The sequence below is a fragment of the Myiozetetes cayanensis genome, unplaced genomic scaffold, assembly GCF_022539395.1.
Source record: "Myiozetetes cayanensis isolate MyiCay16 unplaced genomic scaffold, myiCay2020 scf17, whole genome shotgun sequence".
NCBI classification, from domain to species: Eukaryota; Metazoa; Chordata; class Aves; order Passeriformes; family Tyrannidae; genus Myiozetetes; species Myiozetetes cayanensis.
The window spans coordinates 6,286,755-6,300,867 of record NW_026087378.1 but is presented as its reverse complement, the minus strand read 5'-3'; the positions used below and the strand labels follow the sequence as shown (position 1 = coordinate 6,300,867).

At 44.7% G+C, this 14,113-nt stretch overlaps 1 long non-coding RNA gene across 7 annotated transcripts in view; it reads left to right on the top strand.

The window, feature by feature from the left end:
- The window catches only part of LOC126638554 (uncharacterized), a 1,011,613-nt gene that overhangs the window by 644,787 nt on the left and 352,713 nt on the right, over nucleotides 1–14,113 (top strand). Inside the window, exon 1 of one of the 7 annotated variants that reach the window (XR_007628622.1) lies at nucleotides 10,490–10,510. The exons of the other annotated variants lie outside the window; for them this stretch is intronic. This is a non-coding gene — a long non-coding RNA (uncharacterized LOC126638554). Of the gene's footprint in view, nucleotides 1–10,489; nucleotides 10,511–14,113 lie in introns of those variants that run through there. 7 annotated transcript variants of the gene reach the window in all.

Here is a 14,113-nt window from a genome sequence, read left to right as displayed (position 1 = left end):
AGCATGATGAGAAGGGGGATCCATGCTGCCAGAAGGACTTTTGGGGCATGGACACATTTAATCAGACCTTTAGATATCTACAGATGGTAGTTCTGACCAGGGGATGGATATATCTTCACACAGAAGGCGCTGCTGGGCACAGTTTAACATCTCCCATTTAACAATGCTGCACTGGATCAGATGAAGCACCGAGCCAATGCACCTTCCTTTGGTTTTGTAAATATTTATCTGAGTCATTCCATTCTCTATAACACTGTATTGTTCTTTACAATGTGTGGGACAACTCACTGAGCCAGGGACCAGCAACTGGAGCATTACCCGGATGATGGAGGGGGGAGAGCACTGGCCGAGGTGAGGACCCCGCTCAGAGCAGTTATACCTTGTTTAGATCTGTAACACTTTCTCAATAAACAAGGCTTTTGGGGCTGGTTCATGTGCCATCATACTGGTAAAACCATTTTGGCCATCGCCCTTCTGGTGCTGGAGAGACAAAAGCGGCATGTTCGCTGCCGGACTCCGGAGGGCTGCTTCTCCCGAATCGTTTTTCTGCAGAGCAGATCTTCTCCCAATACCCAGACTTGAGAGGGTGCCAGAGAAGGGTTAAGAATAGAAAGACAGATGAGGCAAGCTTCTGGGAACTTCCCTTTTCACTGAGACACAGGAACATGTGTTATTCTCTGCCCCTTTGGCAAACACGGACAACATGACTCTCCCCACCTACACGCGCTTGCCAGCTGGTCGTCTTTCTTTCTGTCTTTCAGCATCAAGCTGGTCGAACCTGCCCTGCAGCCTCTCCCCCAAATCCTTCTCCTGGCTTGCTGCCACCTCATTCCCTGCCTTTCATAGGTAGGGGAGAGGGTCTTTCCCTCCCATGTGCAAAAGGCTGCGTGGTGAGGACCAGGTGGTGTCCCATCCCATCCCTGTGTCAGACGAGTCGTACACAGCGCTCTTTTGTGTAGAACTTGGCAACTCAGTATTGCTTGCAATCAGAGGAATTTTGCTGTTGAACCATCAAATAGTTTGCTTCAATATCAAACAGTGATTTGGCTTGTCCAAACATCGTTGAAGCTGGATGGACTCTTGTTTAGGATATGGCTGATGAGCCGGACTCCAAAGATCTAACATGTTTTGTGGTTTTTAATGTGACTGATGGACTTGATCTTCCATCTTCTGAAGTGAATGAAAGTAGGGTCCAGCCCCTTTGCCATGGTTAGGGCAAGGAGATTTGGATAAAGCAGGAACCAGCCCAGACCTATGAATTGGCCTTAATCTAAATTTCTTGAGAAGCCTGAATAATAAAAAAACAAACAACAAACTAGGCTGGCTTTTCTTGAAGTTGTTTCCATTTTCATAACCGTCTGCCATTTCTGATGTCAAACTCCTGACAGACACTGTCCTTTGGGAACTCCAGTCTGGCTGGAAGTAGGAGCTAAATTGCAAAGAATTTGTTCACAAGATTTATGGCCAGTGACACGGATGCCAAGGATTTCACTGCAGTGGTATCTAACACTTACATGCCTAGCATTTTGAGTACATGTAGCAATTAATACACCATCATAAGTAGGGTAGGGACTGAACAGCCAAACATGAATCTGAACTCCTTTCCTTGGCTGAAGTTATGATACACAGGTTCTGACTTAGTCTTCTAAGTACAGAACCTGGACATTTTCATCTGGAGGGAGTATTGGGAACTGGAGTTGTAACTTGAGCTTTCCCTGTTTTTTCCTACTGATTTCTGGAGGAAACCCAAAAGCTACAGAGTTGGAGTTCCTTCAAAGGACTTTGGACCATTGGACAGCCTGAATGTCCTAAAAGTAGGATGGAAAACTCCATGAGAACCAGCTCTCTAGTGGTATCCCAATGTTTGGTGTCATCGTCCCATGTAAATATAAATAAGCCCTTCCAGAAAGCTTGATTCAAGTTCAATTCCAAAAGTGTCCCCAGGCCAGCATTTCTGTTGGGACAACTTCTACCAAAAGCTCCCCAGCTTTAGTACTTGTCAGCTACCACTTTCACCGACCAGCAGTCTCGGACTCTGCAAATCAGTTGGCCTGCACTGCACTGCAGGTAATTAGTTTGGCAAGGAAGACATTGCTAATGTGTCATCCAAGCACAGAGTTTCAAAGGGAGGAAGGAGTGTTTTGATCTGCAGGGCCAGGGCTGGCTTTCTGACAGAACTGCATGCGCTGTCTGTATTTCATGTAGGTAATAGATATGTGTGCTCTCTTTGCCTCTATTTAGCAGTAGTTTGGATGTACTAACACATTGCTTCTATCATACTTCATCAGTCTTCTTTAATTAGGTGGTAAGATCATCAGGGTAAGAACATTTAGCACATAAGGCAGCTCCAGTACATTTAATGAATAATAACAAATACACTTTCCCAATTATTTTTTTTCATCCTCTCTTACGAAATGACGTGCTTTTGGCTTGTTCAGCAACCTGCCCTATGCTCTGCCCTAGGGATGGGGGGCCTGAATGCTTAGCCCCTTCAGGCTGTGTTGCAGGCACAGGGTGGGAGTGCTCACGTGGGCTGACACCACTTCTCTGTGGGGATGAAAAGAATCACAGAATGGTTTGGGTTGAAAGGAACCAGAAAGATCATCTCGTTCCAGCCCCCTGCCATGAGCAGAGACACCTTCCACTCGACCAGGTTGCTCAGAGCCCCATCCAACCTGGCCTTGAACATTTCCAGGGATGGGAACAACTTCTTTGGGCAACCTGTTCCAGTACCTCACCACCCTCACAGGAATGAATTTCTTCCTAGCATGTAATCTAAACCTACTCTCTGTCAGTTTGAAGCCATTCTCCCTTGTGCTGTTAGTTCATGCCCTTGTAAATAGTCTCTCTCCATCCTTCTAGGTGGCTCCCTTCAGGTACTGGAAGGCCACAATCAGGTCACTCTGGATCCTTCTCTTTTTCGGGCTGAACAATCCCAATTCTCTCACTCTTTCCTCATAGCAGAGGTGCTCCATCCCTCTGATCATCCTGGTGGCCTTCTCTGGGCTTGCTCTAATGGGTCCATGTCCTTCCTGTGCTAGAGAAAAGGGGATTTCTTCTTACTGGTGCATGCATTGAGACTTGGAACTGTGGTCTCTTAAGATTTTGTGTGCTGGATTGTTCATTTTGTTTGGGCTGCCCTATTTCATCTTGCATCAATTATCATACAGAGAAAGGGGCTCAGGGATGCTCAGCTTCTCTTGCAGAACTCCTTGAGATCAGTGGAAGAAAGCTGTCATATCTTAGGAAGTAGTCGCATTAAAGTGGTAATTCTTGGTGTTTAAACAGGATCTGATGACAGATGGGATTAAATGCAAAGCAGCTTGTTATGAGGTTTTAATAACTGTGACAGACCTGGGGAAAGTGGTGTGGGGTGTGTAAGTGATCCAGCTAAGGCAGAAGCACATGATGCAGGATGACAGCTGATAGCATTGCCCAGGAGGGAGATAAGATTATGTTGCAAAAAATTATGTGAGTGTTTTGGAGAGAAGGGAAGGGGGGTGGGGGCGGGGAACAAACAGGGGAGAATTCGATATTCCCACTGTTCTGCCATGTAACAGAGCTACTGCTGACAGCACACATTAGTGCCAGGTAATGTGGCCACTAAAGAGGGGGGGAAATATGTCAGTCTTATTGTCAGGTTGGGAACTAAGGGAACAAGAAACTCTCCTTCCTGTCAGACCTGAGGACTGCAGAATTTGCAGGCTGAAAACCAATGAGGTCATATCTCTTTAATGTGTCTTCCCTAGTCCTCACTCCTTCTCACAGCATCTCTCTGTAATCAAGGAGAGGGTGTCCCTCAGAGCTGAAAAACCTGGCTTTGTGCTCTCTGGAGAGCAGTGGTGGGGCTGCATCCTTGCAAAGACACTGCTGTGCAGTACAGAGGCATGAGGGGATGCCCCTGCCTGGCTTTTGTTGAGGAAGAGTCTCATGGAGGTGTTGGCTTGCAGGCTTGGAGGGAATCCCCTCTCAGCTCCACAATATCTGCTGTCTGAGAGGAAGAAATCACAGCAATAGGATCTCTGAGTGTCTGGAGCAGTTGCACCTGTGAGACAAAATGCAGAGAAAGAAAGGCCATGCACAAAACTTGTTAGATGGATGAGGGAGAAAAAGAGTCTTCTGCTCACAGTGGGATAGAGTTGGGTGGGATAGGGTTATGTTGGAGAAGAAAGGACCAGCACTTCTGAAAGGCAGCATGGATAAAGAAATGTCTTGGGTGGTTGCAAGGCTCTGTTCTCTACCCCTCTGACAACCCTTGCTGTTGACTGTAGCACAAAGGCGTTGGGCTTGTGAATAGCATGGTTTTGTCTCCAATCGCAGTTTGTGCTTTGAGGAGCTGAGGTTTGAAATGACCAACTAGCAGGTCCATCACTGAAAATGAATCTGTGACTGGGTGTGTTTTTACCTGTTCATGTTTTGGCCTTTTGCAGCTGTCTCAGGATGCAGCCTGGTACTTATGCCACTCCAGTCTTGAAACATGTCCATGATCTGAGCTAGGGACACCCCAAACCCATGTGAGGCAGGGCTGCATCAGGGAGTTTGTGGGGGCTCACAAGTTCCTCTTGTACAAGACAGCTGCTTCTGCTTTTGACGTGAATTTGACTTTCACCTAAGCAACAGATCCCATTTTGTAGACTGCATCCTTTATCTAGGAACATCCAAGATGGGACCTGTGGTTCCCATGAGCTACTTTTGTGTGCCAAGAGAAGAGGAAGCTCTTCAGCTGGGTTCCCAGATGCATTCTGCTTCTTCAGAAAATAGGATTTAGTTAAAATGGTGATCTGGAGCTACCCAATTTTAGCAAGTCTGGAGTCCTGAGTGCTGGGGAGCTTCAATGACTGAGCACAGCAGGAAGTGAGTTGGCTTTAAGCCTTAAAGGCTGCAGGGATCTATCCTTATATATATCCTCTCTCTATGTATATATATGTGTGTGTGTATATATATATTTTATATGCATATATACTTACATATCTTTTTAGGTCATTCAAGATACTTCCTAGTCTATGACAATTCCTAAAAAGAAGTGGTACAGCCTTCAGCCCACTGTTAAGGAGCAGATGATCTTCTGGTGTCAAGATCATTCTCTTTCCCAGCCAGCTTGCTTTCATTTTCTGTATTCCTTGCATGGAGAGTTCTTTCCTCTCTCATGCTATCTTCTGCTGAAGACAGCTACATGAAACTGGAGTCTCAGTTGATCTTTTTGCTCGTTTCCACCCACAGAAGTCTGTCTTTTTTAACATCCTAAATACCTTGGTAACAAGATCATGGGTCTTGATTTGAAATCAGATTTTAAAAGATCTTTTTTGCACCCTTTCCTTTTTCAGATCTGAACACCACCACAGAGGTAAAGACATGCATCTTCACACAAAAGACTGAGAGGGTTTTAGAACCCATGTTGGTCTCTTTCCTAACGGGGAATTTAATTAGGTTTCTTCTTCCACTGAGGAAAAACTCAGTAATTTAAAGCACTGGAGTGGAGGAGAAGACCTGCCTTTTGCTGTCATTCAAAGCACAGTGAAACCAGTGTAAAGTCTGGGATTATCTTCAAGGGATGTTTGAATCACAGAATCACAGAATCATGGAATAGTTTGGGTTGAAAGGGACCTTAAAATCATCCAAGCCCAACCCCGTGCCACGGGGGGTTAGCTCAGACCGCTGCAGCTGTGCAGGTTTTATCCCACCATGAGCCCTGGGCTCTGGGCCTCTGCTGGGCTCATCTGAGAGCAGCTGGTAGGTCCCCAAATTCCGCTTATCAGCCCAGAACCTCCTTCCCCACAGGCAGAGCTTTTTACAGTGGGAATGGAGGCCAGCACAACCTCAGTCCTTTTCTTTGTGCCATGCTGGAGCTTATGACCATTCACCAGTCTCCACAGCAACGCTTTCTGAAGCCCTGGCAGGGGATTAGGGATAAATATGTGTAGAAAAGGGTATTCTTTTGATGGATGAAGATCTCTCTTACTAGAAAGCAAGTAAAAATAACACAGAGAATAGTCTGCAATCTGCTCTCTGAACTAAGGTCTGGATTTTTAGACTCTCAACAGGGGATCTAAAAGGTATGTCAGCTTTGCATGGCTGTGTGATTCTGGCAAATGCATGTGCAAGTTAAATGCAAGTTAATTGTATTCATGGGCCTCCGTGGTTTCATTGCTGTTAGTTTGCTTTTGAGACAGATTAGGTTTTTTTTCATGTGATTGGTGCTTTAAGGTGATTTGAAGTTGTTTTCCTTACCATAAATTCTTGTTTAGTGGTTTCCAATCCAAATGTGGCTTCAACACCTTAAGTGTAGAGTCTAATATGTACCAGGATGGAGTGTGGTGTTTGTGAGAGAGGTCTCAATGACAGGCTAACATTGTGAAGTGCACTGTGAGGCCAGAAGTTTATGGTGCACCAGGCAGAGAGGGGCATAAAAATACCAGTATCACTGAGAAGACCCATTCTCAAATAATACAAAATATCCCTGAGCAGATGAACTAGAGTTGCAACTGAAGAAGTTCTTCCCTGTGAGGGTGGTGAGGCCCTGGCACAGGTTGCCCAGAGAAGCTGTGGCTGCCCCATCCCTGGAAGTGTCCAAGGCCAGGTTGGGTGGGGCTCGGAGCAACCTGGGATAGTGGAAAGTGTCCCCTCCCATGGTAGGGGTTTGGAATGAAATGATCTTTAAGGTCCCTTCCAATTCAGACCATTCCATGTTTGTAGGGCTGAAATGTGAACATTATTGCTTCGGGTCCTAAGTGAAGGGTGATATTGTTGAGTACCTGATGTAATTATAAATGAACTATTTATAACTATAAATAGTCTCAAGCAAACCTCCGTGACTGCTTTGCACAATTGTACAGATTTGTGAACTGAACCAGTTCTTGTAAATAATTCTTGCAAATAAAGTGACTAAGGCTCATGAAAATGGGAGGTGGGGTCAGCAGTTCATTGGGCTGCACAGCCACTCAAACATCCTGTGCAGGGACGTGAGTCAGGGATATCAGTACCATCACAAAAAGATTTGTCTCAGTGAAGACGTTGGGAATGGTCTGAGATCATCTTGCACTAGGTCTTGTAAAATCCTATGGTTCATAAGCAGAGTCAGATGTGACTAAGGCAGCAAGGTGATCAGTATCGCTGCCTGCTGTCCCCCAGGTCACCCCGTGCTTTTGGAAATTGTCAGCAAATTCCGACTTAATGAGCACAAAGTCCTCTTGGATGGGGTGTGTGTGTGTGTGGGGGAAGATTTCTTGCTTTTCCAGATTCTTCTTACTCCGTAACAACAGCTGTGAGCTTTCTTTGCCTTCATGCTTACGTGCTGTGCTATCAGACCAAAGAAAGGCCGGGTCTGCTGCCCGCCAACGTAGCTCTCAGATCTCCAAATGAGAGGTCAGATCCCAGATGCAGCCAGCTTTGTAAATTAGACCTTCCCTTCCAATCTCACCCTGCAGATTGCGTTTGGGATTGATATGGTGTTCTTGAATCCCACATCCATGAATTAACCTCTAACAGCATCCAGGAAAATAGTGGAAATACACTGACATTCGTCCTGCTTTTCATTTTTCATCCCGTTAGCAAAACAAAAGGTGGTTCCAATGAGAAGAACAGCTCTTGGGGTTAATCCTGATGGGATGGGAGCAGGATGTGGGCTCCAGCTGGTTTTAGACTCTGTCCTCAGGAATCATGAGACTTTGGCAATTGAAACTTTGGCCTTTTCCTGTGTGTTCAACTGGCATTCTCCTCTCTGAAAGACTTTCTGCAAGAGGGGGATGACATTTTTAACACTTATGGCCATGAGGCAAACAAACTCTTGCGAAGGAGATGAACCATACACGTTGAGGGTTATTTTCAATATTCCTTGGAGTTGTGTGCCTTTTACCTGTCCATCCATATTTCCAGCTGTAGATAGTGTAGCCAGATGCACAGTCTGTGTAGGCACCTGGGGTCAATGGGACAATTTATTTCACTGAATGAAATTACTCCAGGGAGGAAACTGCACATGGGAGATGTGGCTACTGTTAAGAAAATAACTGTACAAACAACTGCAACTGCTTTGTTCCCCAATTGCTCCCTTCCTTTCGTCTGGGTTGACACATTGCACGTGTTTACCAAACTATCAAAAATTGTCAGCTTGATTTCAGATCACCTTATGCCTCCACAACAACTATGTCCCACTCACTGACTCTCTATTCCAGGGGATGATCCAACATATAGGAAAAATATAACTGGGTGATTTCAGCAGTTTATAGGATCTGTGGTTTGAACAGGGCTGGAGAGCATCCTGACCTGGTAGACTCTCTCCTGACCATCACTATAGTCCAAAAAGGACTCACTGGGACCCTCTGGGTCTCATACTCTCCTCTGCAAGCAGAGCAGAACATGCATTACAGGTGAAGAAGTCATGTTTCCAGGGTGTCCTTAGTGTTGATGGGAAGTATTGATGCTGATTTTGGAAAAGGAGATAAACAAGGCAGAGCTGTTCTGGCATGTGGCCCCTAAGCAAGAGAGGAAGTTGCACAAGCTGATATTTTTCAAGTGGAAAGGGATGAAATCAATGGGGAGAAGAGTAATTGTTCCTAGTTCAGAAGAGCACGTTCCAGACGGTGGGGAGGAAAACCTATTTTCCGAGAGGAGTGTGGCTGGGCACTTTTCAGCTGAAGGATCCTGAAAGCAAACACAAATGATTATGTCCACTTGGAGGTGAAACCTAAGATAACCACACTAAAAAAATCATGATGATGTAAAAGCTTTTTCTACTCACAGTGTTTTTTTTCTTATCTGATCTCCACCTGCAGCTGGGAGTTGGCTTGTTTTTATTGTGTTGAAAGATCCAGTTTGCTTGAGATCCTTCCAGTAATGCTTGCAGCAAGGTTTCCTTCCAGATTGTTGTTATTAGTTTTCAGATACAGCTGGAACTGCATGAAAATTCAGCTTTCTACCACAGACATTCTCAGTGTCCAAAATAGAGCATTGTTTGAAATTTCTAGGGACAAGACAAAGTAAACCAGATTTTTACCAGCCAGCACAGTGGTTATCCTTATCCTAACACAGGCTTTGAAGAGGGCATGCACGTCAAAGATCATTTATGCCCCATGAGGGAGGACAGAAACTTCCAAATCCTAAGATGAAGTTGAAAAGGAAGAGGCAGAGAATGTTTTTCATCTTTAATTTGGGACCAGCCCAAAGGATACCCATGAGAGTGGTAGAGGGAAGGAAATGTCAAAATGCAGTTTTCCAGCAATGCTGATTCTTTTGCGTTTTGTAGATAATGGATAAGAGAACATCTTTATTTTTATGGTACATCAGACATGTGCTTTGTGCCCACAGACATAACTTAAATGCCATGTCCTTGCCCAAAGGAGTCTTGTATTGAACTGAGTCCTTTCATTTTATAGAGACATATGTCTGGCAATAAACAAATTGCACTTAGTTTTTCTTTCCACTCACACAAGCAATTATTGTACATGAAATGAAACTGGGCCAGCTGGTTGCATTGTCAGGTTCTCAGATTCTTCCATCTCTGTGGATGCTGCCCACGGGGGTGTTCCACAGAGCACAGCTGGACATCTACCTAGAAATATTAATAGCAAGGTTTAGTAGGGGAGTTTAATCCTCACCACTTCTGAAGTCTTTGCACAAAGAGTTCCAAGTGGCTACAAAGATTCTCCTGTAGAACTTCTTAAATGGGCCCAGAGTCTCACCTCTAAGTGGAGTTAAACTCTGGTTGCAATGACTGTCAGAGAGGGAAGCTGTAAGACACAGAATCAGAATCAAATTGTAACCACATGGAAAATTTAGCAGGATATGTGTACCCAGAGGTGGTCTTCTCCTAAAGACTCCTATATTCTGATGTGAGGGAGGTCTAGAGAATATGAAAAAAATGAGACACCATGTTCAAAAACATCTACAGGGAGCCAGGGACAAGCAGGAGCACCCACCTCTCCAGAAGCTGTGATACAAACTCAGCACGCCTGCTTTTCATGTAGGCTGTATTTTATCCAACCTTAACAGTATTTTATTTATTTTATTTAGACTTTATTTTATCCAATTATATTTTATTTTATACCCTCAATGTCTGCTTCATGCAACCCTTTTTTCCCAGCCTCTGAAGTAGTTGTGGAAAACTTGCTGCTCACGAGCAGATTTGAGAGCCCAGCTCCCAGAGATGGAGAAGGTGGCTGCACACCTGGTGTGGGAAAGTCACTTCTCTCAGTTGCCATTTGTTATTTGTCTTCCACAACCATAAGTATTTGTGACCACTTAAGGCTGAGAGGTTTGCTTTCCTGGTCATTATTTCTCCCAGCACTTGTTCTACCATGCATGTAATTTCTGTTGGCTTCCTACTAGATAAGTTGTATGTTTTCTGTATGAAAATGGACAAGGGAGTAGGTTTAGATTAGATATTAGAAAAAACTTCTTCCCTGTGAAGGTAGTGAGACCCTGGCACAGATTGTCCAAAGGAGCTGTGGCTGCCTCATCCCTGGAAGTGTTCAAGGCCAGGTTGGACGGGGCTTGGAGCAACCTGGTCTAGTGGAAGGTGTCTCTGCCCAGAGCAGGGAGGTTGGAATGAAATTATCTTTCAGGTACTTCCAATCCAAACCATTCCATGATTCTATAGTTTTTCTCAGTCAAATGTGTTTCTCAGTACTGGGTGTATGGGAATGTCACCCTCATTGGGTGTTTATCTGCCTCAAGTTTCTATAGCCGCCTTATTCCTGCGTTATCTTGGTGTGTTGGGAATAGCCCCTGCAGAATGTTTGTAGAGAGCAGGACCTCAAGCTCTGAGCTCCTCCTGGAGATTTGGGGGAGAGGTGGTTGTGTGCAGCTGCAGATCAATGTTTGCACAAGGAGAGCAATAAGTTTCAGACTCTCATGTCAGTAAATTGAGCAGTTTGGTCTGGGATTCTGTCCCAGTCTCAACAACTTGTTTGTTAATAGTTAAGAAGGCCTTGACATATTCTTAACTGGTTAATAAATTACTTAGAGAAGAGAAAGTTTCTTTTCTAAATTACAGGTTAGTTTGCTTTGTTTTTAATGATGTTACTCACGTGTGCCTTGTAAAGTTTCTTGAGAGTGTAAGTAGGTGACAGGCCAGTGGCATTGAAATTACTTATGCTCTTTTTTCTGTGTTAGGCCAAAGCAACTTTGTTTTAGTTTCTTGCCTCCAATGAAATATGTTATAGGATTAAATATGCTGCTGTAAATAAAGATTGAAAAGGCCCATGGAACTTGCTGGCAGAGTCTGTCCTCTTGCAAAATCATATTACAAATTCCAGGTGATGTCATCTCAGGTATGAAATACTTCCAGCCAGAAGAGATCAGGTTATTTTCCTAATAGCATTCCTGAGAATTAGTGCCCATGATCTGGGATTCTGCAATTGATTTTGTTTCTCCATATGCTGGAACAGCCTTAGCAAAGAGTGTTCAGTCTCCCATCCCCCTGAATTATGTGGTGAATGCTTCTTTCATCTTAGATCACAGACAGACAAGCATCAGCTCACGAGGTGTCATGTACCAGCTACTGAATATAGAGCTCTAAGAAGCAGAAAACACAGACTCTGCTTCTTTAATTAGTTCATGCATCTGCTTTGTTAGCTGATCAGAAGTCCAAGAGCATAAGGAGTATTTGGCCCAGGACACTGATAGCCATGCAGTGAGATCATCAACAATTCTTTCCAAGAGGGAAGGTTAAGGAGTCCTCCTTCTAGGTTCCAAAATAGATTTCCTGTTGAAAACCCAGATAGATACACTATTTCAGTATCACAGAACCACTTCTTGTCATTATGCGAAGAGTTGTGAACTTTGATGGAGTTTCTATCCTGATGCACGTGACTTCCAGTAAACCCTCACCTACAGCTGAAGTCGATGATCCCTGTGCTCTTGCTCTCTCACAGATGTGCAGATGTGCAAGCTGCTGTTCTCTGTTCTGACAGATCTCTCAAAGGGCAAAGGTGATCCAGGCATCCAGAAGACAGTTTTGTTTGCTGGTTGATGCAAAGGCTTGAATAGTGTAGGGAGAGGGTAAGATCAAAGGGACTTGTTTTAGCTTTTAATATGGGGAAGGTATGTTAGGATTTGTTAGCAGTGGCAGATGGAAAATTCTCTGTCTCTAAACAGGAAAAGAAACATGAAACAAAGATTGTATGGCATAGGAATTTTTGTAGTGAGTTGGTGGCTCTTCTCTAGAGTGAAGATTAAAACTACAGCCAGCGTGGATGTTTTTGTAAACCATGACCACAGGGAAAACATCTGAAACACTGCCAAAGTATTCCTGCCAAATACAAGGTGCCTTGTTTTCAGAAATGAGAGCAGCTCTTACTTTTTCACACATTTTAGCTCACCCACCTGTCTTTTGAATGTTTGACTACCTTAACATTGTACCTTTAGTAATTCTGAAAAGCAGTTCTGCAAAATGCTGATCTGGATGCTCAGAAGCACCGAGACCCTTCTGCCCACCCAGGTGTTCTGGTCTGGCACAGCCCCGCTCAGAGCGGCGCTGCCTTTGCTCCCCCATCACAAACTGGCCTGAGCACCTGAAGAATGGCTAATATTCACCACTGTCCTGCTGGGCATCAGCCATCCCAGGCTGGGTTGAACTGGCTGAGAGGATGGTCTTCTGAATTCCACTAAAAATGAGAAGCTTTGGAAGAAAAGCCCTTTGTTGTGGGAGTCATGTCACATTCTCAGACTACACATATGGATATAGGTATATAAAGTTAATTCTGTGAGTCAATTTGAATCTCATGCAAATGAGGGTAAGGCTGTTTTCTGGAAAATACCTGGTCCCCTAGAACCACCAGTTTCTGCTGCCCATATTAATCTATCTGTGGGACAGGGTTACATCCACACTTACTGCTCGGAACGAGAGCAGCCAGTCTGCTCAGCCTAGTATTTAGTTAGGAATAGAATAATTACATGTGTTTAGTCCTCAATATGATAAAATCAAGATCTGGCATGGTTGCTGGTCTTGTCTTAGCCGTAACAGTATGCACAGACTTCAGTTTAATACCAAGGACCAATTCTAAGTTGCATGAATGCCTTGTGTTAAGAACAAGGACTGACAATTGTGGGTTATGTCCACATCCTGCCTACCACAGAAGGATATGTTTAGGGCTCCCTTTTCCAAGTGCATGCTTTCTATCTTTAGGTTTTGGGTTGGAAATGTGTTTTTCTTGAACTGCCCGGGGTCTGTAGCACAGGTGCTCTGGTCAGGGTTTTTTATTTCAAGGGCTGGTGATGCTTGTGCAAAGTGTCTCGTTGGCATTGGAAGCATTTTATTTAGTTCCTGACCAAACCACACTCAACCACAATGAGCTGCCCTGAAGACTGATTTAAAGCAGTAGATTTATGTCATAAACTGTTTGCTGGAAGCACCATACTATTCCTAGTTCTGTGCCAAGGCTTGACTGTGAACTGGAGTAGAGGCTTCTTTTCTGCAAGCGGGACCAGTTTCTTTCTCTGGTTTGCAGGACTCCCAGGGCAGTTTTATCAAAACAAGTAGGAAAGGGGAGCTATAGGCACGTTTTGGCAGGGCATAAAGGTGGGAACGAGCAGCAAGGGCTGCAGCCATCTGAACCTCGCACTGCTGAGTGCTTTGTACCCTGTGCCTGGAGCCTGGATCAGGGTGAGGGCAGAGAGCTGGGAGGGGACACAGAGGCTGGGAGATGCCACACACCAGCACTGCTGTGTGTCTCCAGTCCTGGCATTCCAGCCACATCCTTGTATTGAAAGGGGCAAACTGGAGCAAAGTTAACCCAGGCCTGGTATGCAGGGGCAGCACATGTGCAGGCACAGCTGAGCACGGAGATGTGGATCTGTACTTGGCATGTTGTCCGTACAGTACTCAGTCACGCAAGGAAACCTGTCCCAGGTGAGATGTTTTAACTCTCTCCAACTTTTCCTTATCCTGGGAGGAGGCAAATGGAGCTGAGGGCCCCACCTTGTAATTAAAGGCATCAGAGATGAGGAGCATGTAAGACAATGGTTCCTAATTAGCAGCTGCCTGGGTTAAATGCCATCTTAGTTTTTCTTCTCGGTGGCAAGGTGAGCAAACAGTGGAAAGCCCTTGGCTGGGACAGAGGGAACAGGTTGGTCTGCAGCTTTCTCCATCCCCATGAGGAGAGATCTTTGATGTCTCTGA